Here is a 19,738-nt window from a genome sequence, read left to right as displayed (position 1 = left end):
TTATCAAGCCATCCCATCATCAAACACCGAGTGTGTGAAGTGCTCAATGATTTCTAGGGCCGCCCTTGCCGAGAAATGAACGACAATAATAAAATTCCAATCCGAATTTACAAATTCCCTGCAAAATATGCGCACTCCCATCGATCCCAGTCCATCCAAGTCGTTCTTTCCGTGGTAGCAAGGATTTATTCTTTTTTTCATGGTCGATCGGAAATAAGCGAAATCAATGAATTTTTGTCTCCGTTCTGTTTTATTTTTAATGCCCCGGTGAAAGGTCGTGGGAAACTCGCCTCTCCTAGTCCTTCCCTCGAAAGGAATAAAAAAAGAAAGAAAAATATTCCCATCTCGGAATTTTCATTTGTCAGAGCTTTCGCTCGCAATTTAAGCTGCGTGCTTATTTTCATTCCCTTACCCGACCCTCTCGCTTCCTTCCCCCTCCCCCCCACACACCCCGCCCGCGATTCATTGAGCGATCGACGTACCCGGGCTGTAATACCGTTTTCTTCGGAAAGTAATAACAGCCTGGTGCCCCTTTGCGAAAAAAGTATTATTTTTTTTCCAAGTCGGATGACGCTTCCTTTTTCGGTGAGATTTCGACGCGCCTTTCGTGGTGAGGAGGGTGCGGTGGGGGTTAGGGGGAGGATTGGGGTGGAGGGTAGGAGAAGAAAATGGCGAACCCGCAGCAAAACCCTTCGCCTCCTTCCCATCGATTCCTTTCCTCTCCGCCTATTTCCTTTGCGTGCCACCCCACTCCCTCGTCACTCTCGTGACGCAGTCACGTGATCGGCGACCGCGAACTTGCCCTTCCAACCCCAGTCGCGTAAGAAGGGGATGATCTATTCTTCATTTTTCTATTCCCCACCAGGACAGGTACTTAACTATCGTGTCTTAACGGTGTTGATTCATCGTCCTACATTCTTTCTGGCGTTCCATCCGTGAGTTATTTTGCTGGGTGAACGTTTTATTTTCCGGCGGTGGATATGATATTATGCTATCATATCTCAGGCCACTGGGAAATCGTAAAATTTTTACCGCACTAATGTAATATTTTTATACTTATCTTTCTCACTTGACTTAAAACTGGCCACCGGAAAAGAATTTTAAAAATGGCTCGTAAAAACTCGGGCGTTCATAAATTGGTTTTGTTCACTACCGGTTCACGAAAAAATAACTCAAAATCTGCATTTGTCGTTTGATAAAACCAATAAAGAATTTATATCTATTTTGTATTCAATTGGAATGTTAGATAACCTTTCTTCGGATTGTGAAACGATAATTATGCGAGTGCTACATTACTTTGCTTACGAAATGGCCTTGCGAACTGACACCGAGACAAGAGAGAAAGCTCAGAAATATTTCTTCCTAAGACGTGAAATCAGAGGAAGGGAGCAAAAGAGACAAATTAATCACCATCAGCGAGAATTTAATGCAATAAATATCTATTATTACTACTCCAGGAATGATTGAATACTCAAAGCTACTCATATCTTCATATAGAGGGCTTCACGTAAAAACAGCGTAAACATTCCGTGTTACCGTTTTTTAAAACATCCTCTTTTTGGTATTTGCCTTAAATGGTCAAAAATGCTCATAAGTATTGCTATTAAACGTAAAATTTGATGGCAGTTCTTAGGTTTTAATGCCAATATTTGGGCGACATACATACTGAGAGAATGTATAGATGGATGTTACTCGTAAAAGGTAGGAAGGTTATTACTCTCTGGTTACAGCTTTAGGCATAATCCCATTCTGCATTTGGTTTATAAGGGTAGTGCAATATAAAATCTTCTATACACATAGTGTATCACCCGTGGATTCTCCGAGATAAGATAGGATCTTATAAGCTTTAATGTATGTATGTATGTATATATATATATATATATATATATATATATATATATATATATATATATATATATGCTTGTATTTATAAGTACTTTCAAAAACGAACCCATCTCGTGTATAAAAACTTTGATTAAATATTTATGAACTCAGAAACACTAAGAAAGGACAGGTATGTATTTGGCGTTTCGACGGTAAGGCCGCCATCTGCAGATATACGGATGTGTGTGTATATATACTATTGTGTTCGTCCTTTATGTGTGTTCCTATCCCTTTTCCTTATATCTGTTTCTGTATATATGAGTATATATATATATATATATATATATATATATATATATATATATATATCCGTATTACATTTGTCTAACCTACAATACACATTTCATTGTTGTTTTTATGCTCACCCCGAGAGTATTGTAAAGCAATAAAAATGCTTTGTGTTGCTTCCTATTTTTATGCATCCCTCTTGCGCTTTCATCCTTTGCCATTGGAAAATTGTGTGCGCACAATCTCTCCCTCCATTATATTCCCGTTTCTCTATCTCCCGCGGCTCGTTTGACAAAGCGCATTCCTCCTGTCTGGGTGGTTTTAAGGGCCCGTCGCATTGCCCCTTGCCGCGGGTTCTTGGACGAAGAGATATGGAGAGAAAGATGCGGAGGAGGGCACTTGGGGACGCGCGGGAGACGTCCTCTTCCTCTCCACAATACGAATCCCTTCCCTCCCCTCTTCTCTGCTTCGTTTTCTTCGTTTTAACGAGTGCCACATAGACTGAGAGCCGAGGAAGAGTGGGAGAGAGGGGAAGGAAAAGGGGGGAACACTCACCTTCTTTACCTTTACCCTTTCCCCCCTCCCTTACCCCCTCCCCGATATATTGCTCCATGGTCTTTTGTTGTGGCATGGAGGGCTTGTTTCGGAATTCTTTCGTCGTGCGAATGCCATTGGCTGTCGTTCGCCATAGGGTTTTGGCTTTCCACCATTCTTCTTTCTCGCGTGGTGTCCTGCCTCTTGTGAAGGAGGTCCTCTCCCGGATGCGGTCCGGCGGCGGTCGGACGAGTGCACCTCCTCTGTTTACGCTCTCCCTTCACCCAACAGCATCCTGTGTGCCAACCAGTGCGGTGCTCGAGTGCCTCCAACGCGTCCTCAGGTCTTGAACGTGTGCCCCGTCATCTTAGAGCATCCGCTCTCATGGAGGAGAGGCTGCCCGCGCGAGGAATCGGTCGTTTCCCAATGCCACTCGCTGATAAAGTAATGCTCATTCGAGGAAGCTACCTTAAAAAATATAAATTCCACTATATTTCGAGGAACAAATAACTCGAAGAAAACACAAAATCGCAATCCTTTCTGTCTTATTTTACTCGAGCCTCTTGGATATTTTTTAGGGTTTGCTCCGCAAACGGGCTATAAAACGTAGCAGCTGATAAGTTAATCGGTGGATTTCATTAGCGTAGGTTCCACTCGATGTAGGCTTAGTTTTAGAACTAGATGGAGTTCAACGGAGAGCATCTGGGTTTGCGAAAAGTTTTTATGAGCAGCGTAGCAATGTCGCGAGAGTATTTGGAAGGATTAGAATGGTAGTCACCAGTCGAGCGTTAGTTAAATTTACCGTGTTAGTTTGCGGTTGCTCACTTACCCGAGGATGTTAAAGATAAATTACAGGCCCAAACTCACTTCGCTGCGCACATCAGATCATGTGCGTTAGATAAGGGAGATAGATAGTAGAACGGTTAGATTTAAAATTCATTTTTTTCCTCGGACCATTAGAGATCAAAATAGATATGATCGTAGTTACGAAGGGGATAATTAGCATTGGTGGTGTATACATTTTGTCGATATCCGGCATGCATTTCAAATAGACCCATTTTTATAACCTTGTTATCGCTTGATTTGAATGTATCCTGGTATGGAATTATACTGTTATTGAATATTTTTGCATGTAAGTAGCTTCTTTCGTGGTGAATAACTTTGTCCGAGTCCCCGATCGAACTAATGTGTAGGGATGTAATGATAGTGCATTTATTGCTGGTGACCTAACAACCCCCGCCACCCACCCTTGGGGCTGCTTGCACGGTATTAAGAGATGTAGATAAATATCACGAGAAATAAAGAATCTGGTGCATTTTCTGTTGTCTAAGAGGACGATGGACGAATTGGACATAGGAACAATTTCTCGTACCTGGACAAAGGAACGCCTGTCTCCGTGGATATTCTGACGCCTTTACAGGCAATCAATCGGAATCATTTCTCCGAAGTCCGTAAAATTAGTTGGCCATTATTTTTGTTAAATACATTTTTTTCTCGATAATAATGTGAAATTGAAACCAGAAAATGAAAAAAATGTCTTCCCTAAAACAATGATGTGTAGTATTTGAGGGGCTAACGGATACAATTTCTGGCTTTCCATTCAGGGGCACCCTTTTTGAATCACAGAGGTTGCGGATTTATTCCGTACTGCCTCAGTACATGCAATTATGAGAACACTTCAAGTGCAGTACACCATCCCTCAGTTGTGATATTTAACCCGATAACCCCGTGGAACCTTTAGTCAAAGGGCATGCTGAATTCTAATTTATCTTCAACCTTGACCTTTTTACCTATAAAACCCTTTATTGCTCTCCTATTACTCTCACCTATCTCTAATCAAGCAAATGACCTCAGCAGTCGGTCGCTTCCACTAATAACGGCTGATCTTTTCCGGTTTGGTTTGGTTGACATTTCGTATGTCATTCCCACAGGACTCCATATTGTTTTCAACTCGGACGTCGTGAATTCCCGAATGAAAATAAAATGCGTCTCACTGTCCAGGGGATCACGACCTCAGCGGTGGTTTTGAAATGGAAAAATTATTTAATATTATCATATTTAATAAACCCATTTGTAATTTACCACGGAATAATTCAAATGCGGAACCAAGTCATTTTATTTGTGAGACTGTCTCACGCGTGACTTCATGAATTCTTTCGATTAAAGGTTGACGTTTGTGTTGGGTTTCATTAACATATCGACCCTGTCATATTATTATCCTACGGGAAAGTAAAGATCCATTGCAATTCGTTATATATTAATAACAAAAATGCCCTGTAAGGGAAATCAGGGTTAGTCGAGTTTATCACTCGATTTACCTGTATCATTTTTATCAGAGGTGAACTTATTGCCAATTCACCTTCCTAAAGACTTGTTCGCTCAATACTTTCCGTTCTTTTTAAAAGGTAGGTCGGTAGGTACCTATAAACAATCCCGTAAACAAAACGGATATTGACTCGTATTGGTTCATTTTTTTTTAACCTCTTTGTCCCCCTATATTATTTGTCAGCATTATTTTCTGCTTTATGGAAAAGGATTTTCTTTTTTATCCTTACGTAAAATAATGCTATTCCCTGCCTAGTCCCTTTTACTATCTCAGCCTTTAACAGGCCCTAGTCGATTTTTCATCCCTTTTCGTGATTTCCCTTCACCCGTTTATCAATTCTTTATCTCCTTTAACCCTGTAGTTTCTTTTTTTTTCCCGCGCGGCGTCCCTTAACCGGCCAGCCGCCGCCCCAATCTCCCTACCCGCTTTCCACCGTCGTATGACTGGAGATATGACCGTCACATAATATTATTATGACGCAGTGGTTACGACGATGGAGGGAGAATAGCTAGCGAGGCGAGCATCCCGGTGTATGTCAGTTTTTTTTATCTATAGCCTCTATCTATTTCCCACATTTTATAGATCCCTTCTTATCTTCCCATCCTCGTAGCCGTCCCTCTATGAATAAGTTTTCCCTCAACGTCGGCTTATGTCTCTGCTCTCATAACGGTGGTTGGTTACTGCGGTTAGGGGTTGGTTGGTTATTGACCTGCTAGGTCAATGCCGTTGTGCGCTTCGCGTCCGGGTTTGCGTGCTTCCAAAATGTTCAGCTTAGTGTATCATTGAATATCCGTGTCCATGATTTTATTCAGGGGAAGGTGTGACGCATTTTTCTCTCGTCTTGGGATCACACTCATCTATATAGAACTCGGTACCATCTTTTTTTTGCAGAAAATTCCGGCAAACATCACCAGTACACATTCTATTATCAGGTGCTATGGTGAAAATGGCTGGGAGTACTCATAATGAAAACATTTATCTCATTCCACGAGAAATTTACCTCGTGAGTGCACATGTGCTCTTGATATTTTCAACATTTGCGAGTGTTTTCGAGGTCAATTGTAAACGCCGGTGCTATCCGAATGCCACTTCCCCCCTAGCAGATTCTAAGAGTACCAATCAAGCGTAATGTTCTTTGGGTTTATGTAAACGCTCTATTTCATTCAAGTAAAATCATATAAAAAGACAATAATCTCCACACAGACGAAATTATTTCCAGGTCATTTGCGTAAATTAATATTTCCGACCGTGGTGGAGGTGATATTGTAGAAATGTAGTGATTTATAGTAGAAGAAAATTAATAAGTAAAGATGAACAAGTAAACATAACAAGTGAAATTATTTAATTGGAAAAATTTATTCATTGTCATGTCATTGTAAACTACCATTTTAATTCAATCATATGTGTGTGTGTGTTTATACACACACACACGCACACACACACACACACACACATATATATATATATATATATATATATATATATGTATATATATGTATATATACTCATTCACATAGAAATAGATATAAGGAAAAAGGAACACATATAGTATAAAGGACGAACACTGTGTTCGTGTCCCTATCCTTTTTCCTTACATGTATTACCATGTGAATGAGTATTTGTTCGCCGTTTGGCGGGATTGGGATTTCGTGTTTTAATGTGTTTATATATATATATATATATATATATATATATATATATATATATATATATATATATATATATACACACACACACACACGTGTGTGTGTTTATTGCATTGTTTTTAGATTCGAAGCCGTAATGATGAAAGAAGACTCTTTGCTTTTCCACATAGATTTATGTATGTAATCATATTTATTATGCATAAAAAATTTTATGCAGAAAATCTAAGCGTCTTCTTTCATCATGAAGGATTTCCACCATGTCACCCCTGAAACTGTGTTATATCGAAGCCGTAAGATCATACCGGTATTCAAATGCGAATATTTTTTCTATTTGGAAGTGTTATCGTTAAATTAATACAAGCATATATTCTTAATGAGGCTCACATGCAAAGCATACGGTTCAAAATTTGAAAAAAGCAATGGAAGTTGATTCAACGATTCTCACGCCCCTTCTCCACCTCGACCGCCAATCAACGGGAATAAAATCGTCTGCACGAGACGAAGTAATCTGATATCCGATCTTTGGAAGGTTTATAGCTCTTTAAATCTTTTTGCGGCTTACTATTCGATAATCTTAAAGGAGCGGAGGCCACTCTCTCAGGCGGACACGAGTGCCTCGATATCTGCATCTTCGATCTCTTGTTTTCTCCGATGCAGATTCCTTATTTGTCTTTCCTTGCAATCTCCTTCGAGGACTGAAAGCGTCTTGACACCTAGCCTCTGCCTTCTCTGAAAGTCGGCCTCCTTTCCAAAAAAGTTGTGGTAGTACGGAGCTCATCCGTCTTGCCCCAATCGTTGAGTTGTTGCCTGCTCACCTTTGTAGGCACGCGATCCAGCGCTATTTCAGAATCTCTCTTCCTGGTGCTCGCACGCTCGCTTCTATCCAGCTGTGTTTAGTTTCACGTACGTTTAGATTTCGTGCTGACATGTTGCTGGCTTACATGCTCCCAAAAATATAACTGTATATATGCATGTATTTTGTTACTACCTCTTTTTTTCTGTGCATATCGAATTAATTTGTGCGTCATTTCAATGCAGGAGATCGGACCAAAGTGTGGAAAATACGTATATGAATGCCAAGACATTTCTGTCCGCGGAAACTCTTTAAGAATCACGTGATTTTAATAATAAATGTGGTGGAAAATTTAGCTAGAAGTCGTGAACGTCTCGTGACGCGTTCCAAATAAGTTAATCCTCTCAAAAGTTGAAAGTAGTTCGTGCATAGAACGTAGTCATACGAAAAAATAATCGAAACCTAAATAATTTTAAATGAACCCTTAAGAGAAGAATGTTGTAGAGAAGAATAAGGAAGCGAAAGACTAGATTTTATACTCACAAAAGGAATAAACGACTCGAGTGTGGCTGAAAATATTGCATCTGTCAGCATCTGATCGTCATTTCAAGAAATTTGTTGGTTTTGAGCCCTTTATATATTTTTTTAAAGCTAAAACTACACTTTCGCCTCATGCATCTTTCCCTTTCCTCCATCTTAACCTCTTTGTTATCACTCTCTTTCTCTCTCTCTCCCTCCATCTTCCTCTTCTCCATCGCCTCTTCTTTCGTGTGTCGGAGAGGGGATCCAGTCGTTCTCAGGTGTCTCGAATAATGCATGCCGCGTCATTAGAAGCCTCTTTTTCTCTCTTCCACCTTTCCTTACGCCTCCATGCTCCGCAAGATACAGGTCTAGAGAGTGTGTGGTTGTGTATAGTGGAGTGGTTATGCGGGCAGTATGTCTGGTAGTATGGGAGCCTTGTGGGGGACTAGAAGTAAAAAAAGGAAAGACAGATCGTCCTGCAAAGGATGACAAAGATATATGGAGAGTTGAGGAGCAAAGGATAGCGTGGTTCTTCCGTAAAAGTGTGGTTTGATAAATGTGGGGATGACTGGAACGCAGGTTGGTTGTTACTGTAAAGGAATTTAAAGTGTTAAATACATTCGGATGGAAGGATTACCTCAATCAATGCATGCATGCATACCTAAATGCCTATGCGTACAAATAAATTTGCGTATAATTTGAAGTTGAGAAAGAGTATTTTATTTTTTATGTTTGGAAAGGGTTGGTTGAATCTCGGTTGATTTGTTTAATTTATTTCTTTTGTATAACCTGGATGGAAATAATATGTATTGGGGAAATGGCCATTTAACAAATTCTTATCCTTATACACAGCATCGGTCGTGCGGTTTTAATTTAAATCTTCGAATGAAAATCTAAGAAAGGAAACACGGGCGGCTTTGGTTTTAACCTGTCTTCTTCAGTGTTATTCAGGATACGAGTACTTTCGGTCGAATTTTTTAATGCTATCCAGTTGACCTGAGGGCCAGGGTTCGATTCCGGGTTATGACCGAAGACCCTGAGCTTCATCAAAGCTACATGACTTTTCGGGTACCAGATCTTTCTCCTGGGAAACCACAAGCGGCACAGTGAATAAGGTCCGCCGCTGCGTGTTATTATTTATTTGAGTTCTGCTCTCGTCTATTGAACCAATCTTCGGTTTGATCGCAATCAATTTGCAAGTATTAATTCCCAAAATGCATATTGTGATGGGGTTTTTATTATTTTTTAACATACTTAACTCTTTTCGCTTTACATTCCCGAGTACGCGTAAGTGTGCGATTTCAACTCTGCTCATCGTTGCTGATATTAATTTTTCCCATTTTTATCAATGTTTGTGTCTCTATTGTCATATTTTTTCATTTTCTATTATCTCTTTCACCCTTTGTGGGTGAATTTCGATCATTCAGTAACTCTATGGGAAATAACCGCATTGCAGTTTTCGAATCTTATTTTTTCGTTCGATACATGTATGTGAACAAATTGTGCAGGCCACTTAAAAAAGGAGTAAAATCGCATAATACAAAGAAAAGCCTTCCAATGAATCGGTGACGTCATCTCTGTACATTCTAGTTACCGACCAAGCGACCAACCGAGGGATATAGGGCGCCAGCGGTCACGAATAATTGCGCCCTGAATGAAATGCATCACTGTTGATGTCTCTTTACGAGTAACTTTCCTCGTCGCTTATGAAATTTAAGTGGAATATCTCCATTAAAGTCTAGTATCTCAGAGGGCTCATTGCGTTCCGCCAGCTCCGCTATTCAGTTCACGTCTCAGACGCATTTCGTATGTCTCGCATCTTGCCTGCATTGAATGACCTTGTCTGACCTCTAATAGGATAATGACTCTTTATTCTCTTCGCGTTGTCACGTCTCGAGGGGGATTCTCCTTAATCGCTGTCCACCGCCACCTTTGTTATTCTTTCGGGCGGGTCTTGTCTATACGCTTCCCGGCTATTGCACATTCCGGCTGAGGGTTGAATAAAGATGATTGTGGGACGAGCAAAACTGAGAAATTCCGAAGGATATTTTTCGTAGGTAGTATGGCCATTTGTGAGCCAAAATGCAGTGTTAAACCAGGGAATCATGCACTCTAGGGTCTCTTAGATAGTTTCCACGTCCCGTGCTTTGATTTTGATTGCGAAACGTCGAAAGTGTACTGCCCTAAATGTTTGCGCTTTTGCGAATATTCTGATTTCGATAGAGCTGTTCAAGAAAAATGAAACAAGTTTTTGAAAATGTTTTTAGCCCTAAAACATATGTTATTTTTTAAAAAACTAGTGTGCAAAATTATCTTTTTCTTGGTTGAAAACTGATGTATTCATTATTTTTATTACATAAATTATTCATTCCTAATGGGCAGAAAGAAAAACGTACGAGGAAGTGCTAAGTGAGGTATAGGAGGCGAGGGGATTGTTGGGAGGTAGTAAAGATGGATGCGCACCGTTTTGATTGGCAATAGGATGTTGAAGACTGTGATAGAGGGGAGAACATTAGTAAGGCAAGGAAGGTGAAGGAATTGGATAGGGATATTGGACGGACTGAAGGCAGGAAGGAAGTATGCTGAATTGAACAGCGGCTTAATATAGTATTGGATTCCTAGTTGCTTTTCTTGAGAGAGGCCAAGAAATTATCGTTGTACCGTGGTGTAACCCGTGTCCATCCAAAGCCTACCTTAAACGGTAGATTACCGATAATAATAAATAATAATATCCTTTCCTGTAGTCGTAATATTTTGTATGATAAGTTGCTTTCGCTGTCATTCCAAATCCATCATATAAAGATAATGTAACAAGCTGTTGTGCTATATTAAGTTCCAGGTGTTGTTTTGCCGCATGTTAAGCGAGTCTTTTGTTCGCGTTTCATTTGTTCTCGCGACTACCTTGCAGGCGTCTTACCTCTTCGTTCTCTCGACTGCCCCTCCCTCATTCGCTCCGGTCGGTCGCGCGCGGATGACCCCGGACACCGCGGCTTGCCACTCGCGAGGAGTTTAAGGGAGTCGAGTCGGCGGATTTCCTCCTCCGCCTTTTGCGTTCCAATCACTCCAGTTTTATCAATTTTTATTTCCAAATACCGAGACTCTTCTTTTCCAATTGGGGCTAACTCTTAGGGGAAAATATTCCACGAAAGGGTCAATTTCTTTCCTTGGATGTGAATTGAAATGCACCGAATAAAAGCGTTGAAATCGCCAGTTTTGTGCTGCTGTGCGTATTAACCGTCTTGATTTCAACCACTAATAATTTCGTAGTATAACAGCTGTCTTTATGTTCATTTACTATTTCATCGAACAAAGTTCTGTAAAGATAAAAAAATATGTCGCCTGTGCTGTTATTTGGGCAATCATCAAATGTTTTATCCCTAAGAAACTTCGTAAGAATACAGTTACGATTTTCCAATAGCATCCCTATAAGATGTCCAGTGTCACCTGGACCATTTATGGCGGAGTTAATTGTTTTTCAAATTCAAATAATTTCGGGAGATGCCGCGACAGTAACTTTGACGGAGTCATCCGCTAATATTCATTTAAATGCAACATTTTCAAAGTGTAAAAATCTTTCGCTTTGAGCGGACGAAAATTTCGATGTGCAATGGACACCTGTGTAGCTCAAATGGCTAAAACCCTCGACCAGCTTATTTGAACGATTCGGGTTCGAATTATGGTAAAAGTGAATGATATTTACACTTTTTAACTTTCGAATTTTAATTTTTTAAATGTTCTCATTCTGTAGAAAAACACGTGAAAGGATGGGAACAGTTAACTTGCGCGAAAGCTTTTGAAATAAAATACTAGTTCCCGAAAACGCTTCGGAATTTCATAGGATTTGACCTCGGGTTTAAGGTAGCTTCCTGTGTGACTCGTGTGGTGGGGCACAACGTTGTTTATTTGTTTTTGAAGTATCTCGTGTTCTGCGCCGCGCGGTGGCACCAGCTGCAAAGTGATCGCGAGGGAGGCCAATGTATGCACAACTCAACCCTTCTCGCGAGGCTCAACTGCTCCCTTTTTTCCATCATCGCTGTCGTCGTTCCCTCTGATGCTGAAATATTCAATAAGTACTCGCGAAATCTTTTTGATCTTCCCTTTTAAAAGAAACGAAAAAAGGAAAGGATTGAGGAGACGTCTTGGGCACTCGGGGAGGCTGGGAATATCCGGAAGTACCCTGGTGAGAGAATTGTCGCTACTTCTTTTTCCTCGGCGTGGATGTCCGCACTTTCTTTTCCTTTATTTTTCATTCTCCTCGACTTCCGAGGGGGCGTCCCTCTTTCTCTTTTTACTCCTCGTTCTCTCCAATCTTTTCCTCCGTCTTCAACTTCCTCTCTCGCATTCTTTCCGGTTGGTGCGTCCCCCAGAGACTGTCTCTCGGCCGCCTTCTCACGAGTGCCTAAGGTGGAAAGTTGCGAGAAAGAGACGAGTTCGTGGACTTTCTCCTCCGCCTTTTCCAGTCCACCCTCTCGGTTCTCCCATCTTCTCATTCCACTTCGTCGTGTCACTTGTGCTTTCATCTGCATCTACGCAATATCCCTCAAGCCGCCGCAAGGACGTGTGGCGGGGTTTATTAGAACATCACCCGTAAAACAGAATGCAACCACATGCAAGGTAAATAAAAGCATATCAACCCACACAGACGAACATGTTCATGCAAAATTTATTTTAACTTACACTCAAGCAAATACGTATACTAGTAACTGACACACGTAAACCCTTGCACCTACGAATGCACTGGATGTGTGCGCAGCGTTAAATCTTGTCCTCGCTTGCAATTCGATTGTTTTTATCAATTAAAATTATGGCTTCGATTTTTTTACTATTATAATTCCTGATTTTCCGAGGAAAGAACGTATTTTTATGTATTTCTGCGCTGGAATTTATCTTACTAACCTTATATTAGTTGTCTAACCTGTCAAAATAACGTGGGACCATAGTGGGACCATTTCCTTACGAAAAGTCTAGTTTCGCTTGTTCTGTTCGCGTCACAAGTGACTCCCAGCCTAACTCCTTTAAAAGGCCCGTCGCACTCGCTGCTTTTAGTCATCATAGAGCCCCGAGAAGTACATCTTGGGATTAGTTCCTGCCGTTTAGCGTAACTGACAAGATTATTCTTACTCCTCTCTATAAATTTTACATTTTTAATAGTTATCCTTTCTTGGGTTCCAAAATTTGAGAATGTATTTCGTGTTGTTATAATTCACTCGGTTTTGAATGTGAAGATAGCCACTCGATTACATTTGTGACTAGATTTTAATACATCTGCTCTTAATGCGTATTTTGTGTCACATATTGATAGGCATAGCCTTGGTTTTACTATTGCATTTTTAATAAGAAATAAATTCGGCCTTTTTAGTAGTTGCACCTATTATTGATTGTTAACGGGCTCCCAGGGCATTGCGCTTTAACGGGTGGATAAATTAATCTTACACATGTGGTTGACCTCCAATGTCGGAATCACCCAGGTGTCGGTCCTACTGGAAGGGTTTGAAATTATTAGTTGAAGCTGCCATCTTTAGTTTTCTTCTCCTCGCCTTCAGGTGAGAGTTGGAAACCCGTCGGATGAATCCTCGCATTTCAATATTCCATAGCGTCAGCTAGAAAGAAAATGACCCATTCCTGCGCTACGTGCAAGATTAGTGACACTTTTAAATATGTCCTGAAGCAATGAATAAGCGAAAACTTTGACGCCCGCCCATATTAACTGAGATCTATATCATATCTTACGTATATTATGTTGGAAGTACGCATTCTAAAGATTTAATATTCAATTAAAATTCTTACATTTGTATATCTTGTAATTCGAAGATTGGTTGGCTTCCTTTATTTTTTAACTGTGCCAATTCTCTTGCCATTCGAATAAATATTATTTTAGAAACCTTCATTTGACCCTAATAATTATTTTATAGTCTTCATACGCATGCATTTTTATTATTATTTAGCCATTATGTATATAAATCTTTGATACTGTCTGCCTTCTTGAGGGTTAAGGTGATAGAAGGGACTAAATAGTCTCAATCTCGCTATAGAATAAAGATGACTATCTATATTATGTAATTTATCGATAGGAAAATTGAATTTTGCGATGCATTTAGTAAAGTGGCCTATGGGGTGTTAAATCGTGGGTCATATTTCGAGGGGAGAGTGGAGCTTGTGTATTGAGAGTAAACAGAGGTTTTCGGAGGCAGTTCGGGCGAGAGCAAACTAGAAGCTGCGACGAGCAAATACCTATTTTCCGTCGACCGTAACATTAACTAGCGCCTTATTTTGCCATAAGCAAAGGAATTGAGCCATGAAAGCCTAAACTAAATGGATTGCTCATGGGGAACTAGGGTGGTTTATGGTAGTTAAGAGCTTTAGTAAATGCTGCCGTGTGCATTAGGCCCCGAGATTTGCGGTGTAGGCTCTTTCGGCGCTCGTTAAAAAAAAAACAAAGAATTTTATGGGTAACCATGAATCATTCCCGTCAAAATTTAATTATAAAAACAGCGACACCTCCCTGTTATCCATCCCATTAACGAAGATACAGTGCACACCATCCTTGAGTAGGAAATCTCGAATGCAGATCTGGGCAAAGTAGCACTCGTCGTAGAAAATCGTCAACTCTGATGAAAGTTTTTCTGGTACATGCATAGCAATTTTTTCTCCGAGACTAACGCGTTTCCCCCCAACAATTAAAGGGTACATTTTTGTCGGCGAGATAAATAGATTTGTTTTAGCTGCAAATGAAGTCATGAGTACAAAATCCTAATTAAATCACAACCACGTGCAGTTTCGTGCTCCGCTATGTTTGAAGGTGCGCTTTATGTTAATGTACCAATGATAAGCTTTGGGTAATTTACGAAAATTTTGCCATCTAACGTGGCAGGTTACTAATTATTCAATGCTCAATTTCGAGTTTTAGTATAAAGCCAGCGAAATATTTGAGGAATGAATTTAGTACAATCTCCATGTCACTGTCAGCGAGTATGCTTACTGCAGGTTGGCATAAAGTTCCAAATTATTAAAAAATAAAATTTTCAATTATTTGCATTCGTAGGATGGAATACAATGCTTTGCCATTATTGTTAAGAACCCCTCGTTTTAATTTTCTTCAAACATTAATTCCGCCGCCCGAGTATCAAGCGACAGCACGCGAGGTTATCACGAATGCCAGATGACCTGTCTTGTTTTCTCCGGAGAGAGACAGTTGCCGGGCGATCATTTCCTCATTGAGTGCTCACCGCAAATATCGCACTGGCCGTCATCGTCTGCGGAGGCAATCATTGCGTTAAATTCATTTTTTTTCGTTCGAGTCCGTGACGAAAGCTCTTTTAACGAGGTAGTAGCGTGGTCCGAGGGGTTTGTCGAAAGAAAACATTTGTGACCGTCCGCGTGTGGATTTGCCTCGTCATTTCGTCTCGCGTGCCACCTCAAGCGCACGTGCATTCCGCTCATTTGCCGCCCTCGGTGTGATTCATCATTTTTATCAACGCCGTCATCATCGCCATCTCCCCGCCAAGTTCATCCTTTCACTCTCTCGCACCATCCTATCTCTATCTCTCTCTCTCTTTCCCTCTTGCCGCTTGACCAACTCTGTTAGCGTTTTTGTTGTAGTCGGCTCTATGCTGTTCACCCTTACTTAGGAGTTTTACCCGCATCCATTGCATTTTCAACTTATTTTTTTTACTTTGCGCCATTATCCCCGTTGATACGTTCTATCCACCCGCCGCGACCTCTGTTGTGCTTTGGAAATGCTCTCAGGCTTCGGAGTTTAGAGGCAGGCACGTGAAAATTATTACGTTGCTTCCAGTTCGGATGAATGACTTTCTGTTGTTAAGTGAATTAATTTTTCTCCTAACGAACATTTTTATTAACCTTCACCCCTGTTATGTTGGCCTTTGTGCCTGATGTTCGAATCTGGACCATTTTCGGAATTTCATCAGGATTTCCTGGGCGTGAACCATCTTATTTAACGACGAACAGAACAGTTTTATTAAAATATTGGAAAACTGAGACTGGTAACCAAAACAGGATCGAAGATTTGTACATGAGATGGATATATATGCAGAGGGTTTGAAACGGGTTACAGTTTTCTGGAGACTTCCAGCGCGATTTGAAAATTCCATTCTAATATGGGAGACCTGCATGCAAGATCGGAGAAATGGGTTACAAAAGGAATTGGTTTAAGATATCGTTTTGTCTGATAAGGTTTACGGAAGGGAATAGCTGCGACACATAAGAACTAGGTAATAATTAGCACAATTAGATAGCATCGACTAAATCCGTTTCTTATTGTGTTTTCTTTATTTTCTGGGTGGCGACGGTTACCAGTCAATAGTAGAAAGGATTATCATTTACCAGGGTATTGTTATTTTTTAAACTTTTTTCCCTTGCGTAGTTGATATTCGTTTAAATTTTGCTAACAAATTAAAAATTTTTAGGGATGGCAAATTTGTTTCTATGCTACGAAATTCACCCATGTAATTTTTCATGGCCTAATATGTAATAAAAATATCTTGCCTGCGTAGTTGTTTTGTGAATACACAACTACAGCCTACATCCAAGGAGGCGTGTGGCAGGGGGTTTTAGATCATAGGTCTTTAGTGACTAAAAGTTACCGATCTTTCATGTACGGAATGCGACGAAAGCTCTTCGTCTGCTGTGTAAACAGAGTGTAGATGCATCCCCTGCCACATACCTTATAGTACATGCAGGCTATCTTATGGATATGCACGACACCGATTCCCAAGGTGGGACTCGGACTTGCGTTATTCAGTGTGGGCATTTCAGCCATCACATTGATGAGCGATTGCGGACGCTAGCGACTGAGCGAGGGATAGTAACCAATTTTCGGACTCTTAGAGGAATACACTCGGCACCACCACCATTTCTAGTAGTAATACCCCGCAAGACACCGCTTAGGCGTGTGGCGGAGGGTGCTAGGACACCGCCTGTAAAATAGAATGCAACTGCATGCAAACCATCAGAAAAACGTGCTAATGCACTCTAACGCTGATATATTTATGTAAAACTTAACTTACACAGATTCACACACACATGCAAGCAACTAATATTTACAAGCACATGCTCCTGCAAATGCCCTAGATGTCTACGTAACGTTTAATCTGGTTCCCGTTTGTAAAAATATTGACTCCGATTTTTTACTATTATGATTCCTAATAGTCCTAGGAAGAACAAATATTGGTATCTATGTGTACTGGAGTCTATCTCCCTTATCTTTGTGGTCTAGCCTACCTATATAGTGTGGTGCCATAATACTTCCTTTTGTGTCATACTTAAACTCGCGTGTTTGGAAACTTTCTAAAAGTCTTAGCCTCGTTTGTCCTCTTCACGTCTCGAGTGACTCCCAGCCTAATTCCTCTAAAAGGTCCGTCACGTCCGTCCTCTTATCGTTGGCCCGAAATAAAGCAGAGTCAAGCATTTGCTGTAGCATTTTCTCAAAATTCCAATCTTAATACAGTTCCTTTCCAGTCCTGCATGACCTGTCTTGGTAATGGTAGTGGTCTATCGTATAAGTGGTTATGGGTCATTTTCAATCCCTCCTTTTCATGAATATAAATAGTCAGTGAAATTAACGCTTGTTTGGATCTAAGTTTTACGCTAGCATGTGTATGGATTTGAGCGTCTTTTTGGTGATTTTTAGTTATTGTTTTTCCCCCTTCTCCTTACCCTTTAAACAACCTTCCCCTCCCTTATCCCTTACCCATCCCATCTGGTGCTTGCAGCCCATGCCACACACAGTTTTGGTGGATCGCAGGGTGTTTATGTAGATGTAGAAAATTACGGCGTAGATTTCGGAAAGAAAATGGGCCACTCTTAAATTAAATATCTTGGCTACATAATTGTAATCGATCCAGAGATAACCACATCGTTCCGAACGTAGCGCTGCTGGTCGAAATGAAGTCGATCGAAATCCCGAGTCGTCTAGGGAACAACACGTGCCGCCAATCACCGAGTGGGTGTTATGTAGAACCCGACGAGGCTTTCGCTTCATCTTCAGGTGCAGCGTGGCCGTGATTGTCTTCCGCTGCTCCCCGGTGTTCGGCCTCTTCCCTCGGAACTCCATCAACGGGCATTCTCCTCCTTCATCCCTTCGCCCTCACTCTTTCTTCCCTCGCCATCCCCCTCGACACCTCCGATTCACCTTCCTTCCTCCGTTCCTTCTCCTCCCCTTCTTTCCACGAAATCCCTTGCCTGCTGGAAAGGGAGAATTCCAGTTTTCCTCTTCCCCCCCTTCCTAACCCTCCTCGGCCCTTCCAATCTTTACTCTCTCGACCCTTCTTCTCGTACCTGGTCCGGAATTCCAATCCACGTGGAAAAGTGGAAATGGAAGAATGAAGGGAGGAGAACTTCGAAGGGAAGAAGTTGAACTAGTTTGTCTTTTCAGGGTGAAATTGAGATCGTCGAAGGAAATCCTCCTTTCGCCAGTCATTATTATATAGGGTGAAATTAAGACCTCAGTCTACCCTTATGTTATCGATGTCTCAAACGTACGCTGATGACGGTGAACTTAAGGCTGAAGAGAGAGAAAATATTTTTGTATTTAGCTTCTATTTCATGTCTCTCTACATGGTGCCCTGCTAGTCACCCCAAGGTGTGTGGCAGGGGGTGGTGTTAACACACCAGACTACTTTTTACTCAAAATGCTTTTTCCCACTCGCGGTCGGTCGTATAGGGTCATTCTGATCCCTTAACGTTTATGGGAAAAACGACATCTCAAATCTATTTGTTCTACATTTAATCTCTAAAATTTAATTTACGTGATTTCTCCTGCTATTGTACCATGGGTTTTGTAATACATGTTCGACATCATCGCTAGAGAGACCTTCCAATTTATGCAAGAGATTTAATCTATTATTTAACTTTGACTTCATGAGTGATTCCCAACTTAGTTCATCTCATTATTTTGATACGCCATTCAGTAAATCATGAGTACTTATCGTTAAAATTAATATGATATTCGTGATCATGATCGATTCAAAACGTATATTAGATAATAGCAAAGCGGGGAGAATTATTTTCGGTTCCATAAACTGTTTAGAAGTCTGTAACTTTTTCACAGTCTTGTCAATTTCTAGTTTTGTCCTGATAAACACATTATAGTTTCAATTTTGATGCTCGTATGAAGGTCTTTTCATTACTCTAGTTAAAATAAGCATACAGTCAATTTGTATAATAAAATGGTATAGGCACAAGTGAGGTTTAAATTACTCAGACAGACTTTACTTACCAGTTCCCTCTGATTCAAGCTCTTACCATCTCGTCCGCCTCGCCTAGGGACTCGCATCGTCCCTCCCCACTTCCCAGCTACCTGGTTCTCCACATCACGCCGTCCCACCACCCATCTTCTCACCCTTCCGGCTTGCCCCTCTATTTTCGAACCTCGTATTTTTTTTCGTGTCATCATCATTATTACCATAACACAGGCCGTTGCTTGAGATTCCTGCGTTCTATCCTCACGACAATACCTATTCTCGTTTCTCATCTCCCAGTTCCTTCCCGCCGATGCTTATCTTCACTCGCGTCTCTTTTTTTTCCTTCGTTACCATCCGGGAGACCTGATCCTGGAGTCCTCCCTTTTGCCCCAGTATGACGCCTTGTTTATCCACCCCGCCACGTACAACCCCTCTTCCATCATTTTTTTCTTCTTCCCTCCTTCGAAAGACTGTTTCTCAGCTTAAAGGAGTCCTCCTCCCCTCATCAGACGCCTCCGTTAACTCTCTTTTTGTTTTATAAATATCTGTCGGATGTCGGTTACGGGGAGAGATTCCTCAGCCAGAAGGGTTGGAACTTCCGACA

This window comes from Hetaerina americana, unplaced genomic scaffold, assembly GCF_022747635.1.
Source record: "Hetaerina americana unplaced genomic scaffold, ioHetAmer1.1.p SCAF_14, whole genome shotgun sequence".
In the NCBI taxonomy this organism is placed as follows: Eukaryota; Metazoa; Arthropoda; class Insecta; order Odonata; family Calopterygidae; genus Hetaerina; species Hetaerina americana.
The sequence above is the reverse complement of the archived record's forward strand: the minus strand, read 5'-3'. Positions refer to the sequence as shown.